The 16,291-nt window shown below is 49.0% G+C and overlaps 1 protein-coding gene across 1 annotated transcript in view; it reads left to right on the forward strand.

Moving 5' to 3' along the window:
• The first annotated feature begins 1,159 nt into the window (after positions 1-1,159).
• Positions 1,160-16,291, forward strand: part of LOC135047439 (gastrula zinc finger protein XlCGF26.1-like) — a 31,327-nt gene continuing 16,195 nt past the window's right edge. Inside the window, exon 1 of the mRNA XM_063955447.1 lies at positions 1,160-1,353. The gene's annotated coding sequence lies outside the window, so the exon portion shown is untranslated. The remainder of the gene's footprint in view (positions 1,354-16,291) is intronic.

Here is a 16,291-nt window from a genome sequence, read left to right on the forward strand (position 1 = left end):
CTGGAGAGGTGACTGCTGGGAATGGGGCATTATACAGTAACACCAGGGGGACGTGTCTGGGTGATGACTGGAGAGGTGACTGCTGGGAATGGGGCATTATACAGTAACACCAGGGGAAGTGTCTGGGTGATGACTGGAGAGGTGACTGCTGGGAATGGGACATTATACAGTAACACCAGGCAATGTGTCTGGGTGATGACCGGAGAGGTGACTGCTGGGAATGGGCCATTATACAGTAACACCAGGGGGACGTGTCTGGGTGATGACTGGAGAGGTGACTGCTGGGAATGGGACACTATACAGTAGCACCAGGGGATGTGTCTAGTTGATGACTGGAGAGGTGACTGCCGTGAATGGGACATTATACAGTAACACCAGGGGATGTGTCTGGGTGATGACTGGAGAGGTGACTGCTGGGAATGGGACATTATACAGTAACACCAGGGGATGTGTCTGGGTGATGACTGTATCACTGTGTGTGTCAGGTTCCTATAAGGTGTCAGGATGCCATTGTCTATGTCTCCATGCAGGAGGGGGAGTATATAGAGGAACACAGGGGTCTGTACAAGGACGTGATGATGGAGAATTACCAGCCCCTCGCATCACTGGGTAAGAGGAGACTGTCATGTATTGTACAGGGGAGAGCAGGTATGGGGGCCCCTATATACTCACATCACCTGATAATCACATATATACACTGTACTCAGTCACTGTGTGTCTCCTACAGATGGGCCCAGTAACAGAGATACCCAAGAGAGATGTCCCCGTCCTCTGTATTCCCAGGATTGTACAGAGGAGAATCACAGGACCCCACAGGAGGATCAGGTAGGTGGGATTTAGGGTCTCACCAATATACCAAAGTCACTGTCACTATATGATCTGTAGAGGAGCTGTGTGTCTTATACACTGATATTATACTGTTTCACCTCAGTTTAATCTGTTTGCAAATGTCATTATAGTACATGACTGATATGAAGGCAGAAGATATAGAGGGAGAAGAAGAGACGTATGTGACTGATATAAAGGCAGAAGATATAGAGGGAGAAGAAGAGACGTATGTGACTGATATAAAGGCAGAAGATATAGAGGGAGAAGAAGAGACGTATGTGACTGATATGAAGGCAGAAGATACAGAGGGAGAAGAAGAGACGTATGTGACTGATATAAAGGCAGAAGATACAGAGGGAGAAGAAGAGACGTATGTGACTGATATAAAGGCAGAAGATATAGAGGGAGAAGAAGAGACGTATGTGACTGATATAAAGGCAGAAGATATAGAGGGAGAAGAAGAGACGTATGTGAGGGGTGATCAGCAGTGTAAGGAGGAGGAGATCCCTACATATATCAGCACAGGTGAGTAATAAACACTTATTACAGAAAAGCGTCACATATTCTCCTTGCTCAGTCACTACAGCAATCTCTTATCCTACACCCTCCTCTGTCAGTACAAACTAATGAGGAAAATGTATTTTCCCAGTGGTGGAGTCAGGAGCCATCAGCCCCTATTATACTCCTGCTCTCCTCTCACATCATGTCACTGTGTGTTACCAGCCCAGATATCTGACCAGTCTCCTCCCCACACTCTCTGGTGTATCTCATACATCAGGAGACATCAGCCCCTATTGTACTCCTGCTCTCCTCTCGCATCATGTCACTGTGTGGTACCAGCCCAGAGATCTGACCAGTCTCCTCCCCACACTCTCTGGTGTATCTCATACATCAGGAGCCATCAGCCTCTATTATACTCCTGCTCTCCCCCTCACATCATGTCACTGTGTGTTACCAGCCCAGAGATCTGACCAGTCTCCTCCCCACACTCTCTGGTGTATCTCATACATCAGGAGCCATCAGCCCCTATTATACTCCTGCTCTCCCCCTCACATCATGTCACTGTGTGTTACCAGCCAGAGATCTGACCAGTCTCCTCCCCACACTATCTGGTGTATCTCATACATCAGGAGCCATCAGCCCCTATTATACTCCTGCTCTCCCCTCACATCATGTCACTGTGTGTTACCAGCCCAGATATCTGACCAGTCTCCTCCCCACACTCTCTGGTGTATCTCATACATCGGGAGACATCAGCCCCTATTATACACCTGCTCTCCCCCTCACATCATGTCACTGTGTGTTACCAGCCCAGAGATCTGACCAGTCTCCTCCCCACACTCTCTGGTGTATCTCATACATCAGGAGCCATCAGCCCCTATTATACTCCTGCTCTCCTCCTCACATCATGTCACTGTGTGTCACCAGCCCAGAGATCTGACCAGTGTCCTCCCCACACTCTCTGGTGTATCTCGTACATCAGGAGCCATCAGCCCCTATTATACTCCTGCTCTCCCCTCACATCATGTCACTGTGTGTTACCAGCCCAGAGTTCTGACCAGTCTACTCCCCACACTCTCTGGTGTATCTCGTACATCAGGAGACATCAGCCCCTATTATACTCCTGCTCTGCCCCTCACATAATGTCACTGTGTTACCAGCCCAGAGATCTGACCAGTCTCCTCCCCACACTCTCTGGTGTATCTCATACATCAGGAGCCATCAGCCCCTATTATACTCCTGCTCTCCCCCTCACATCATGTCACTGTGTTACCAGCCCAGAGATCTGACCAGTCTCCTCCCCACACTCTCTGGTGTATCTCATACATCAGGAGCCATCAGCCCCCTATTATACTCCTGCTCTCCCCCTCACATCATGTCACTGTGTGTTACCAGCCCAGAGATCTGACCAGTCTCCTCCCCATACTCTCTGGTGTATCTCATACACCAGGAGCCATCAGCCCCTATTATACTCCTGCTCTCCTCCCTACATCATGTCACTGTGTGTTACCAGCCCAGATATCTGACCAGTATCCTCCCACACTCTCTGGTGTATCTCATACATCAGGAGACATCAGCCCCTATTATACTCCTGCTCTCCCCCTCACATCATGTCACTGTGTGTTACCAGCCCAGAGATCTGACCAGTCTCCTCCCCACACTCTCTGGTGTATCTCATACATCAGGAGCCATCAGCCCCTATTATACTCCTGCTCTCCCCTCACATCATGTCACTGTGTGTCACCAGCAGCCATACTGTGTGCTAGCAGTACCTCTGCCTATAGTATTACATGCCAGGTTTTCAATGAGCCGATGCACTTTAAAGTTCTTCAGCTGGGTGTGCTGGCTCCTCCCCTCTATGCCCCCTCCTACATCCAGTTTAGTAAAATGTAATACGGACGCTCTACAGGGGGATCCGCTATAGCCCTCTGTGTACACTGGCAGCGGTAGTGGAAACAGGCATTCATGTTACTTTTTACACCTGTTTGGAGACATTGCCAGTATAAATATCTGTAGCGCTCCAGCGCCATTACAGGGGGTGGAGCTTCCTTAGAGCGGCACCAGTGGCGTTTTGGCGCTTTCCTCTGCTTACAGCTGCAGCAGCAAGGACACAGTTCTTCCAGAGACTCAGTATACACAGGAAACTGGTACAGGGGTGTAAATAAGGGGAGAGCCGCTATTATACACACTTTACTGTCCTGAAAAGGACAAGACTCCGGTGTTACACTGTGATACAGACATCCTGCAGTCTTACTGAGTCTGTGCTGTTCCTCTCTCTGCGTCTCCTCACATACCAGTCTGGGCAGGCTTGCTATTCAATATACTTGTCTGTTTGTGTGGTTGATTGTTGTCTACTGTAAACATGGTAAAACACCAATTATGCAGTGTATGTCACACCAGATTCTCTCCCTCTGCGGTTGGTTCCCTCTCATGTGAACAATGCAGCCAGTCCTCCCAAGTTAGTTAGACTGGAGGGGGAGGGTCAGGAGCCATCCTGGCTCAGTGACATAAAAACCATGATGACAGACATGTCATCCCAGCTCACTGCTAATAAGCAAAAGACACAACAACTGCAGCAGGCTGTAGCAGACCTAGCTGCAAGGGCAGATAATAAACAGCCCCCTCTCCCTATTTCAGGGTCACATAAGCGTGGGCTGCCTGATTTACTCTCAGAATCTGAGGCTTTCAGTACACACTGAGGTGTGATCGCGCTGCGGGGCGAGCTGATAGTCACATTACCCAGGACACTGGCAGATACAGCCTTACAGGGGTCTTACCCATCGTGTAAGCATAAAAAGTACCTCAGGCCAGTATAAAATGCGGGAAGACCGTGCGCCATTAAGGGGGCGGGGCCTTCACCATGAGCGTATTCAGCAGCTCACCAGCGCCATTTTCTCTCTACAGCTCACACAGAAAACGCTGGCAGGGAAGCGCTGCCCCTCCACATCAACTCCAGACTACCTCAGCGGTACCAGGGGGTTATAGAGGGGGGGGGGCAGCAGTAGTTATATCCTTACTAATACCCTACTAAGGGTATTTAGTCTGCACCTGGCTAAGTTATTTGTTAGCTACAGGGGCTCTATGTGGCTGGTGTCCTCATTCCTCTGTGTCTCTCTAAAGGGTTCTGTGTGGAATTGTGCTTACTGCATATACTCGTGTGTGTGTGTGTGTGTGTGTGTGTGTGTGTGTGTGTGTGTGTGTGCCTCACATTACAATGTCCCAGGAGTGTGTTTCCTGGACAGCAGAATGTTTTTCCTCCGCAGGGGGATCACTACAGTGTACTCAGGACAGTACACATTCTCAGGCTACTGGGTCTGAACCTCCTTGGTTGGACTCCATAAGGGGGAAGATTACTAATTTCTCTGACGTCCTAGTGGATGCTGGGAACTCCGAAAGGACCATGGGGAATAGCGGGCTCCGAAGGAGGCTGGGCACTCTAGAAAGATTTATGACTACCTGGTGTGCACTGGCTCCTCCCACTATGACCCTCCTCCAAGCCTCAGTTAGATTTTGTGCCCGGCCGAGGTTGGATGCACACTAGGGGCTCTCCTGAGCCTTTAGAAATAAAGTATAGATTTAGGTTTTTTATTTTCAGTGAGACCTGCTGGCAACAGGCTCACTGCAGCGAGGGACTAAGGGGAGAAGAAGCGAACCTGCCTGCTTGCAGCCAGCTTGGGCTTCTTAGGGTACTGGACACCATTAGCTCCAGAGGGATCGACCACAGGCCCAGCCTTGATGTTCGGTCCCGGAGCCGCGCCGCCGTCCCCCTTACAGAGCCAGAAGCAAGAAGAGGTCCGGAAAATCGGCGGCATGAAGACTTCTGTCTTCACCAAGGTAGCGCACAGCACTGCAGCTGTGCGCCATTGCTCCTCATACACACTTCACACTCCGGTCACTGAGGGTGCAGGGTGCTGGGGGGGGGGGGTGCCCTGAGCAGCAATAAAAACACCTTGGCTGGCAAAAATACCACAATATATAGCCACAGAGGCTATATATGTGGTAAATACCCCTGCCAGATTCCAGAAAAAAGCGGGAGAATAGTCCGCGGAAAAGGGGCGGAGCTATCTCCTTCAGCACACTGGCGCCATTTTTCCCTCACAGCTCCGCTGGAAGGAAGCTCCCTGGCTCTCCCCTGCAGTCTACACTACAGAAAAGGGTTAAAAAAGAGAGGGGGGGCACTAAATTTAGGCGCAGTATACATTATATATAAAAAAGCAGCTATAGGGGACATAACTCAGTTAGTCCCTGCATTATATAGCGCTCTGGTGTGTGCTGGCATACTCTCACTCTGTCCCCCCAAAGGGCTTTTGTGGGTCCTGTCCTCGTTTAGAGCATTTCCTGTGTGTGTGCGGTGTGTCGGTACGGCTGTGTCGACATGTTTGATGAGGATAATGATGTAGAGGCGGAGCAGATGCCTTTAGATGGGATGTCACCCCCTGCGGGGCAGACACCTGAGTGGATGAGTTTATGGAAAGAAATGAGTGCACGTATAGACTCCTTACATAAAAAATTTGACGACATGCCAGCTCGTGCCTGTCCAGGCATCTCAAAGGTCTTCAGGGGCTCTAAAACGCCCGTTACCTCAGATCACAGACGCAGATGTCGACACTGATACTGACACCAATGTCGACGACGATGAGTCTAATCTAATGCCCACTAAGGCCATTCACTGTATGATTGAGGCAATGAAAGAGGTGTTAAACATTTCTGATATAACTCCAGGTACCACAAAAAAGGGTATTATGTTTGGGGAGAAAAAACTACCCGTAGTTTTTCCCCCATCAGATGAATTAAATGAAGTGTGTGAGGAAGCGTGGGCTTCCCCTGATAAAAAAATTGGTAATTCCTAAGAAGGTACTAATGGCGTTCCCTTTCCCGCCAGAGGATAGGTCACGTTGGGAAACACCTCCTAGGGTGGATAAAGCGCTCACACGTTTGTCTAAAAAGGTGGCACTACCGTCTCAGGATACGGCCGCCCTTAAGGAACCTCCTGATAGAAAGCAGGAGGCGATCCTGAAGTCTGTATACACACTCAGGCATTATACTTAGACCAGCTATTGCGTCAGCATGGATGTGCAGTGCTGCCGCTGCGTGGTCAGATAAACTGTCAGAAAATATTGACACACTAGACAGAGACACGTTTCTGCTAACCATAGACCATATCAAAGACTCAGTCTTATATATGAGAGATGCACAGAGGGAAATCTGCCGGCTGGCATCTAAAGTAAGTGCATTGTCCATTTCTGACAGGAGATGCAGATGCCAAAAGTCACATGGAAGTTTTGCCTTATAAGGGTGAGGAATTATTTAGGGATGGTCTCTCGGACCTAGTTTCCACAGCAATGTCTGGGAAGTCAGCATTTTTACCCCATGTCCCCTCACAGCCTAAGAAGGCGCCGTTTTATCAGGTTCAGTCCTTTCGGACCCAGAAAAACAAGCGTGGAAAAGGCGGGTCTTTTCTGTCTAGAGGCAGAGGTAGGGGAAAAAGGCTGCAACAAACAGCAGGTTCCCAGGAGCAAAAGTCCTCCCCCGCTTCTTCTTCCAAGTCCGCCGCATGACTGTGGGGCTCCACAGGCGGAGCCAGGTACGGTGGGGACCGTCTCAAGAATTTCAGCGATCAGTGGGCTCGCTCACAGGTGGATCCCTGGATCCTTCAAATAGTATCTCAGGGGTACAAACTGGAATTCGAGGCGTCTCCACCCCACCGGTTCCTAAAATCTGCCTTGCCGATTGCTCCCTCAGACAGGGAGGCGGTACTAGCGGCAATTCACAAGCTGTATTTCCAGCAGGTGATAATCAAGGTACCCCTACTTCAACAAGGCCGGGGTTACTATTCCACACTATTTGTGGTGCCGAAACTTGTCGGTTCGGTGAGACCCATTTTAAATTTTAAATCCTTGAACACATACATAAAAAGATTCAAGTTCAAGATGGAATCGCTCAGGGCGGTTATTGCAAGCCTGGACGAGGGGGATTACATGGTATCCTGGGACATCAAGGATGATTACTTGCATGTCCCCATTTACCATCCTCACCAGGAGTACCTCAGATTTGTGGTACTGGATTGCCATTACCAATTCCAGACGCTGCCGTTTGGACTCTCCACGGCACCGAGGGTATTTACCAAGGTTATGGCGGAAATGATGATACTCCTTCGAAAGAAGGGAGTTTTAATTATTCCGTACTTGGACGATCTCCTAATAAAGACACGGTCCAAGGAACAGTTGTTGGTGGGAGTAGCACTATCTCAGGAAGTGCTGCACCAGCACGGCTGGATTCTGAATATCCCAAAGTCACAGCTGGTTCCGACGACACGTCTACTGTTCCTGGGGATGATTCTGGACACAGTCCAGAAAAAAGTGTTTCTCCCGGAGAAGAAAGCCAGGGAGTTGTCTTCTCTAGTCAGAGACCTCCTGAAACCAAAACAGGTATCGGTGCACCACTGCACGCGGGTCCTGGGAAAGATGGTAGCTTCTTACGAAGCAATTCCATTCGGCAGGTTCCATGCCAGAATTTTTCAGTGGGACCTGTTGGACAAGTGGTCCGGATCGCATCTTCAGATGCATCGCTTAATAACCCTGTCTCCAAGAACCAGGGTGTCTCTTCTGTGGTGGCTGCAGAGTGCTCATCTTCTAGAGGGCCGCAGTTTCGGCATACAGGACTGGGTCCTGGTGACCACGGATGCCAGCCTTCGAGGCTGGGGGGCAGTCACACGGGGAAGAAACTTCCAAGGACTATGGTCGAGTCAGGAGACTTCCCTTCACATAAATATTCTGGAACTAAGGGCCATTTACAATGCCCTAAGTCAAGCAAAATCCCTGCTCCTACGCCAGCCGGTGCTGATCCAGTCAGACAACATCACGGCAGTCGCCCATGTAAATCGACACGGCGGCACAAGAAGCAGGATGGCAATGGCAGAAGCCACAAGAATTCTCAGATGGGCGGAAAATCATGTACTAGCACTGTCAGCAGTGTTCATTCCGGGAGTGGACAACTGGGAAGCAGACTTTCTCAGCAGGCACGACCTCCACCCGGGAGAGTGGGGACTTCATCCAGAAGTCTTCCAAATGATTGTAAATCAGTGGGATCGTCCACAGGTGGACATGATGGCGTCCCGCCTAAACAAAAAATTAGAGTATTGCGCCAAGTCAAGAGACCCTCAGGCGATAGCTGTGGACGCTCTAGTGGCACCGTGGGTGTACCAGTCAGTTTATGTGTTCCTTCCTCTACCTCTCATACCAAAGGTATTGAGAATAATAAGAAAGCGAGGAGTAAACATAATTCTCGTGGTTCCGGATTGGCCAAGACGAGCGTGGTACCCGGAACTTCAAGAGATGATATCAGAGGACCCGTGTCCTCTGCCGCTCAGACAAGACCTGCTACAGCAGGGGCCCTGTCTGTTCCAAGACTTACCGCGGCTGCGTTTGACGGCATGGCGGTTGAACGCCGGATCCTGAAGGAAAAGGGCATTCCGGAAGAAGTCATTCCTACGCTTATTAAAGCCAGGAAAGAGGTTACAGCAAATCATTATCACCGCATATGGCGGAAATATGCTGCATGGTGTGAGGCCGAAAAGGCCCCAACAGAAGAATTTCAACTAGGTCGATTTCTGCATTTCCTGCAAGCAGGAGTGAATATGGGCCTAAAACTAGGCTCCATTAAGGTACAGATCTCGGCTCGGTCGATTTTCTTTCAAAAAGAACTAGCTTCAGTACCTGAAGTTCAGACATTTGTGAAAGGTGTGCTGCATATTCAAACCCCGTTTGTGCCTCCTGTGGCACCTTGGGATCTCAACGTGGTGTTGAGTTTCTTAAAATCACATTGGTTTGAGCCACTAAACACTGTGGATCTAAAATATCTCACGTGGAAAGTGGTCATGTTATTGGCCTTGGCTTCGGCCAGGCGAGTATCAGAATTGGCGGCTTTACCTTGTAAAAGCCCTTATCCGATTTTCCATATGGATAGGGCAGAATTGAGGACTCGTCCCCAGTTTCTCCCTAAGGTGGTGTCAGCGTTTTACCTGAACCAGCCTATTGTGGTGCCTGCGGCTACTAGGGACTTGGAGGACTCCAAGTTGCTGGACGTTGTCGGGGCCCTGAAAATATTTGTTTCCAGGACGGCTGGAGTCAGGAAATCTGACTCGCTGTTTATCCTGTATGCACCCAACAAGCTGGGTGCTCCTGCTTCTAAGCAGACTATTGCTCGTTGGATTTGTAATACAATTCAGCTTGCACATTCTGTGGCAGGCTTGCCTCAGCCAAAATCTGTCAATGCCCATTCCACAAGGAAGGTGGGCTCATCTTGGGCGGCTGCCCGAAGGGTCTCGGCTTTACAACTTTGCTGAGCAGCTACTTGGTCAGGGGCAAACATGTTTGCTAAATTCTACAAATTTGATACCCTGGCTGAGGAGGACCTGGAGTTCTCTCATTCGGTGCTGCAGAGTCATCCGCACTCTCCCGCCCGTTTGGGAGCTTTGGTATAATCCCCATGGTCCTTTCGGAGTTCCCAGCATCCACTAGGACGTCAGAGAAAATAAGAATTTACTCACCGGTAATTCTATTTCTCGTAGTCCGTAGTGGATGCTGGGCGCCCATCCCAAGTGCGGTTTATCTGCAATACTTGTACATAGTTATTGTTAACTAAATCGGGTTATTGTTGAGCCATCTGTTGAGAGGCTCACTTGTTTCATACTGTTAACTGGGTATAATATCACAAGTTATACGGTGTGATTGGTGTGGCTGGTATGAGTCTTACCCGGGATTCAAAATCCTTCCTTATTGTGTACGCTCGTCCGGGCACAGTGTCCTAACTGAGGCTTGGAGGAGGGTCATAGGGGGAGGAGCCAGTGCACACCAGGTAGTCATAAATCTTTCTAGAGTGCCCAGCCTCCTTCGGAGCCGGCTATTCCCCATGGTCCTTTCGGAGTTCCCAGCATCCACTACGGACTACGAGAAATAGAATTACCGGTGAGTAAATTCTTATTATTTCTAATAAACTCTCCCATACTGAGAAGGAGACGCAGTATATGAGAAAGTCTGTGGATGACCTGATGAATAAAGAGTCAGCCCCCACACCTGCACCTCTAACCTCTCCCATTTATCCACAGAAGTGTACACTGGCCCAGATATTGCAGGCTGACACTGATGACGATGCTCAGATACAGGGGACGGTGAGGTGGATCTGGGGGGGGGGGGTGCGGCTCTTGCTCAAGGGGTGCAGGCTCTAATAGAGGCCATTAGGGATGTATTGCAGATCTCAGAAAAAGTAACAGTAGAAGAGGAAGAATCTTATTTTAATGTAAAAAAGATCCTCAGTTACTTTCCCTGCGTCAAAAGAGTTACGTTCTCTTTTTGCAGAAACTTGGGTAAATCCAGAGAAAAAGTTTAAAATCCCTAAAAGATTGCTCACCTCATTTCCTTTCCCTCAGGATGATAGGAAGAAATGGGAAAATCCAGCGATAGTGGACGCCTCTGTGTCTAGATTGTCACGTAAAATTATATTACCTGTCCCAGACGCAGCCTCCTTAAAGGATACGACTGACCGCGGAATTGAGACCACACTCAAATCTCTGTACACAGCTGCTGGGGTGGCAAAATGGTCAGGTAACCTAATTGATGATTTAGATTCTCTGCATAGGAGTGACATTACTCTTGCATCACATTCAGGACTCTGCAAACGTTATGGTGAAGGCCATGAAGGAAATTGGCCTGCTCAACGCACGTGTCAGGGTCCGCACGCAAAGGCTTATGGTTATGCCAATAGACTGCGGATGCGGATTCCAGGAGAAGCGTGGAGATCCTGCCCTTCACAGGTGAGGCCTTGTTTGGAGATGGACTGGATACCTGGATATTCAAGGCGACTGCGTGTAGGTCGACACATCTTCTTTCCGCAGCAACCCCAGCTAGAAAATCATATTCTGCCCCTACGTTGCAGTCCTTTCGGGCAGCAAAATTTAAAAACAGATCCAAAGGTTCCTCCACTGCCTTTAGAGGTGGTCGAGGAAAATCCAGAAAACCTGAAACTACAGGTTCTCAAGAACAGAGCTCAGGTTCTGCTTCCTGAAAGTCTTCAGCATGACGGTGGACCACATTGCCTGGAGAAAAGGCAGGTGGGAGAACGTTTAAAGGATTTCAGTCATATCTGGGCAACATCATGCTTAAGTCTCTGGGTCAAATATCTTATTGCCCAGGGATACAGACTGGAGTTTCAAGAACTCCCACCTCACAGATTCCTCAAATCAGGATTACCAGCTTCTCAGGAAGCAAGTACAATCCTGCAACAGGCAATTCAAAAGTTGGTTCAGACACAGGTCATTGTCCCAGTTTCACCTCAGCTACAGAACAAGGGTTATTTCTCTTACGTCATAGAGGATGCTGGGGACTCCATAAGGACCATAGGGTATAGACGGGCTCCGCAGGAGATAGGGCACCTAAAAGAACTTTGACTATGGGTGTGCACTGGCTCCTCCCTCTATGCCCCTCCTTCAGACCTCAGTTAGATTCTGTGCCCAGAGGAGAAAGGGTACAATGCAGAGAGCTCTCCAGAGTTTTCTGTTTTGAAGAATTTGTTAGGTTTTTTATTTTCAGGGAGTCCTGTTGGCAACAGGCTCCCTGCATCGTGGGTCTGAGGAGAGAGAAGCAGAGCTGGCTTGTCAAGTTGGGCACTACTTCTAAGGCTACTGGACACAATTAGTTTCAGAGGGAGTCGGAACACAGGTCTCACCTGGGGTTCGTCCCGGAGCCGCGTCGCCGTCCTCCTCACAGATGCCGAAGATAGAAACCAGGTGAGTATGAGAAGGCAAAGAAGACATCAGGCGGCAGAAGACATCAGATCTTCATGAGGTAAGCGCGCAGCGGTATGCAGCGCGACATTGCTCCCAGTCACACACACAAGCAGGTACTGAAGGGTGCAGAGCGCAGGGGGGGGGGGGGGGGCGCCCTGGGCAGCAAGTTTCCTCATTTTTTGGCAATATAAAGCAGGATTAGGCTGTAGGACAGTAAATTCTAAAATCCCCCGCCATTTTTTATATAGAATTACTGGGACCGAAGCCCGCCGTCGGGTGGGCGGGGCTTGATCCTAACCAGCGCCATTTTCTCCACAGATACTGATCTCTCCCCTGCTGAACTTCACAGGCTGGAAAAAAGAGGAGGGGGGCACTTTGGCGACGCAGTGAGTGGGAATTAAGGTTATACAGGTTGAGTATCCCTTATCCAAAATGCTTGGGACCAGAGGTATTTTGGATATGGGATTTTTCCGTATTTTGGAATAATTGCATACCATAGTGAGATATCATGGTGATGGGGCCTAAATCTAAGCACAGAATGCATTTATGTTACATATACACCTTATACACACAGCCTGAAGGTCATCGTCTCCTGACACAGCGGCCCTTAAGGACCCTGCAGATCGCAGGCAAGAAACTACCTTAAAGTGTATTTATTCTCATACGGGTGCTGTGCCAAGACCGACAATTGCGTCGGCATGGGTGTGTAGCGCAATTGCAGCTTGGACAGATGAGCTGACAGATCACTTTGATAATATGGATAAGGATACTATATTCTTAACTCTAGCCCATATAAAAGACGCAGTCTTATTTATGAGGGATGCTCAAATGGACATTGGATTGCTAGCTTCTAGGGCCAATGCCATGTCTATCTCTGCGAGAAGATCCTTATGGACTCGCCAATGGACGGGTGATGCAGATTCCAAAAAACATGGAAGTACTACCCTATAAGGGATATGTATTGTTTGGGGATGGGCTGACGGACCTGGTTTCCACAGCTACAGCAGGTAAATCAAATTTTTTACCATATATTCCCCAACAGCAAAAGAAAGTACCACCCTATCAGATGCAGTCCTTTCGGTCGCACAAGTCCAGAAGAGGTCGGGGATACTCTTTCCTTGCCAGAGGTAAGGGCAGAGGCAAAAGAGCACCTGCTTCGGCAGGTGCCCAGGAACAAAAGTCTTTCCCGGCTGCTCCAAAACCCACAGCATGACGCTGGGGCTCTCCTGAGGGAGTCCGCACCGGTGGGGGCACGTCTTCGACTTTTCAGTCAGGCCTGGGTCAGATCAGACCTGAATCCCTGGGTGTTGGAAATAGTTTCCCAGGGTTACAAACTGGAATTCGAGGAGGTGCTCCCGCGCCGATTTTTCAAATCGGCCCTACCAGCTTCCACATCGGAAAGGGATGTAGTGTTAGCTGCAATTCAAACGCTGTGTATACAGCAAGTGATAATCAAGGTTCCCCTGCACCAGCAGGGAAGAGGTTACTACTCAACCCTATTTGTGGTCCCGAAACCGGACGGGTCGGTCAGACCTATTTTGAATCTGAAATCCCTAAACCTGTACATAAAAAGATTCAAATTCAAAATGGAATCACTCAGAGCGATGATAGCCACCATGGAGGAGGGGGAGTTTATGGTGTCTCTGGACATAAAGGATGCGTACCTTCAAGTCCCCATATATGCCCCCCATCAGTAATACCTGAGATTCGCTGTACTGGATTGTCATTACCAATTTCAGACGTTGCCGTTTGGACTTTCCACGGCCCCGAGGATTTTCACCAAGATAATGGCGGAAATGATGGTGGTCCTGCGCAAGCATGGAGTCACAATTATCCCATACTTGGACGATCTCCTGATAAAAGCGAGATCAAGAGAGAAATTGCTGAGCAGTGTGGCGCTCTCTCTGAGAGTGCTCCCAGCAACACGGTTGGAATAAGAGTACAGACGATACTCGTTGTCCCGGACTGGCCTCGAAGGGCCTGGTACTCAGATCTACAAGAGATGCTCACAGGAGATCCCTGGCCTCTTCCTCTGAGGGAAGACCTGTTGCAACAGGGGCCCTGTGTATTTCAAGACTTACCGCGGTTCAGTTTGACGGCATGGCGGTTGAACTCCGAATCCTAGCGAAAAAGGGGATTCTGGAAGAGGTCATCCCTACTTTAATAAAGGCTAGGAAGGAGGTGACGGTTAAGCATTATCACCGTATCTGGCGAAAGTATGTGTCTTGGTGTGAAACCAAGAATGCACCTACGGAAGATTTTCATCTGGGTCGTTTTCTCCACTTCCTACAGACAGGAGTGGATATGGGCCTGAAATTAGGCTCTGTTAAGGTACAGATTTCGGCCCTCTCGATTTTTTTTCAGAAGGAGTTGGCTTCTCTTCCAGAAGTCCAGACGTTTGTAAAGGGAGTGCTGCACATCCAGCCTCCTTTTGTGCCTCCAGTGGCACCGTGGGACCTCAACGTGGTGTTGCAGTTCCTAAAATCACACTGGTTTGAACTGCTTAACAAGGTTGAGTTGAAATTTCTTACCTGGAAGGTGGTCATGTTGTTGGCCTTAGCATCAGCAAGGCGAGTGTCAGAATTGGCGGCTTTGTCACACAAGAGCCCCTACTTGATTTTTCATGTGGATCGAGCTGAATTGAGGACACGTCCGCAATTTTTGCCTAAAGTGGTTTCTTCGTTCCATGTGAAACAACCTATTGTGGTGCCTGTGGCTACAAGTGACCTGGAGGATTCCAGAGCCCTGGACGTAGTCAGGGCCTTAAAGATTTATGTAGCCAGGACGGCTAGAATTAGGAAAACAGAGGCTCTGTTTGTCCTGTATGCAGCCAATAAGATTGGCGCACCTGCTTCGAAGCAGACTATTGCTTGCTGGATCTGTAATACGATTCAGCAGGCTCATTCTACGGCTGGATTGCCGATACCAAATTCGGTTAAGGCCCATTCCACTAGGAAGGTGGGCTATTCTTGGGCGGCTGCCCGAGGCGTCTCGGCATTACAACTTTGCCGAGCGGCGACTTGGTCGGGGTCAAACACTTTTGCTAAATTCTACAAGTTTGATACCCTGGCTGATGAGGACCTAGCGTTTGCTCAGTCGGTGCTGCAGAGTCATACGCACTCTCCCGCCCGATTGGATGCTTTGGTATAAACCCCATTGTCCTTACGGAGTCCCCAGCATCCTCTAGGACGTAAGAGAAAATAAGATTTTAAACCTACCGGTAAATCTATTTCTCCTAGTCCGTAGAGGATGCTGGGCGCCCGTCCCAGTGCAGAAACTCTCTATATAGTTGTTGCTTAAATAAGGGTTATGTTACAGTTGACATCGGTCTTGGACCGTTGCTGTTATTGTTCATACAGTTAACTGGTTTTGTATGATCCAGGTTACGTGGTATGCTTGGTGTGGGCTGGTATGAATCTTGCCCTAGGATTTCTAAATCCTGCCTTGTAGTGTCCATCTCCTCTGGGCACAGTTCTCTAACTGTGAGGAGCCAGTGCACACCCATAGTCAAAGTTCTTTTAGGTGCCCTATCTCCTGCAGAGCTCGTCTATACCCCATGGTCCTTACGGAGTCCCCAGCATCCTCTACGGACTAGGAGAAATAGATTTACCGGTAGGTTTAAAATCTTATTTTTTCCAACCTGTTCGTAGTACCGAAGCCGGATTGTTTGGAAAGCCCATCTTGAACCTAAAATCCTGAACCCATACTTATGAATATTCAAATTCAAGATGGAGTCTCGGTGATCTCAGGTCTGGAGGAAGGGGAATTCCTGGTGTCTCTGGATATCAAGGATGCATTCCTTCATATTCCGATCTGGCCATCTCATCAGGCTTATCTAAGGTTTGCAATACAGGACTGTCACTACCAGTTCCAGGCCCTGCCATTTGGCCTCTCCACAGCACTGAGGGTGTTCACCAAGGTCATGATAGAGATGATGATGCTTCTCCTCTATAAACAGGGAGTGAACATAATTTCATACCTGGACGATCTACTGATAAAGGCATCCCCCAGGAAGAGGTTGTTACAAAGCATTGCCCTCTCAACTCAACTACTCCATGATCACATGTGGATTCTGAACCTTCCAAATTCACACTTGGAACCGACAAATAGGCTTCCCTTCTTGGGAATGATACTCGATACAGAAGTACAGATGGTGTTCCTTCCATTGGAAAAGGCATT

Source organism: Pseudophryne corroboree, unplaced genomic scaffold, assembly GCF_028390025.1.
Source record: "Pseudophryne corroboree isolate aPseCor3 unplaced genomic scaffold, aPseCor3.hap2 scaffold_929, whole genome shotgun sequence".
NCBI lineage: Eukaryota > Metazoa > Chordata > Amphibia > Anura > Myobatrachidae > Pseudophryne > Pseudophryne corroboree.